This window comes from Opisthorchis viverrini (genome assembly GCF_000715545.1).
Source record: "Opisthorchis viverrini unplaced genomic scaffold opera_v5_775, whole genome shotgun sequence".
Taxonomy (NCBI): Eukaryota; Metazoa; Platyhelminthes; class Trematoda; order Opisthorchiida; family Opisthorchiidae; genus Opisthorchis; species Opisthorchis viverrini.
This window is the reverse complement of record NW_008752454.1, coordinates 31,726-32,889: the sequence shown is the minus strand read 5'-3', so window position 1 is coordinate 32,889 and position 1,164 is coordinate 31,726. Positions and strand designations below refer to the sequence as shown.

At 40.6% G+C, this 1,164-nt stretch overlaps 1 protein-coding gene across 1 annotated transcript in view; it reads left to right on the top strand.

The window, feature by feature from the left end:
- T265_15723 (hypothetical protein) overlaps positions 1 to 1,164 on the top strand; it is a gene marked incomplete at both ends in the record, with an annotated part of 40,035 nt that overhangs the window by 9,995 nt on the left and 28,876 nt on the right. The gene's annotated exons all lie outside the window — the stretch shown is intronic.

The window sequence follows — 1,164 nt, the reverse complement described above, 5'->3', positions numbered from 1 at the left end:
GGGTGGAGTGGGTTATTTAATGTTAAATAAAGCTTATGGAACAATCGCATTTATTGTTTTAAAATGTGCAATATGAATTCGTTTACTGGGGTACAATGAAGCTGCGAGGTTTTGTCAACTTAGCAATCAAGCACTGGGCAGTGAGTTGGATTGATGTGAATGAATATAAGCCGGGGTTTTAAAATACGGGTTTCATTGTCGCGGGAATTCTCACACATAACCGAGTGTTCTGGAAACACGTAAATAAGAGTGACGTAAATATTTTTATAAATCTGGTGGCGCATCTTTATATTCTCTATTTGCCAGTGCAAATTATGGCTTGCTTTCCCGTTCACAGGTTGAAGCACTGGTATGAATCTAAATCGGGCTCAAATAACATGCAGCTATACGTGGTTCACAAATATCTTAGTAAACAATCGGCCTACTTGCATAAAATCTTATGTTAGTAGGAATTAACCAGAACAAGAGTATTCCACTACTCTGTGAAGTTGTCGGCGTCGTTTGTGTAGAACAACGTTCAGCCTTGCCTGCGAACCAAAAACCCATAGCGAATCAGGAGCGCCCAGATTCATGGGACTGAAGCTAACGTGTCCAAGTAAATGAGAATAAAATTCAGGCAACTATTATCGCTTTGCGCTGGTGGTTTCCTAAACGATCGGAAAATATGATGCCAAAAAGGATAGTGAGTTCCCGTTTACCTAAAATGCTTCCGTAAAATGTATAATTTGCCTATGTGTTGGTTAAATAGCGAGACCCTTACATCTAGTGCATAATCTATTTCACAGCAAGAATTTGTTTGCCCTCCATTCCGATAAAACTGCGCATTATTCGCGCGTAATTTGTAATTGTTTGTAATGTGCTGGTCAAAAGGAAGCAGGCAGGGGCGATCTCGGACACAACATTTGCCATAATGTTTTAAGAGATACAGAGACGATCCTCAATTACCTAAGCTCATTTCTGTGGTTTTTCAGGAATATGATGTGCCCAAATTTGGTTTCCGGCAGGCGTTTTTAGTGATCAGTCAAGAGTCACTTTGCAGTTTGAATAGATATTCCAACTTACTTGGTGACAACGAACAGAACTCCCAGGCCCGTTATCCAACATATTTGGAAGCGCGGATCTGCAATAACAGAGATTATCGGGCAGCTATGGGTTGCACTGTTC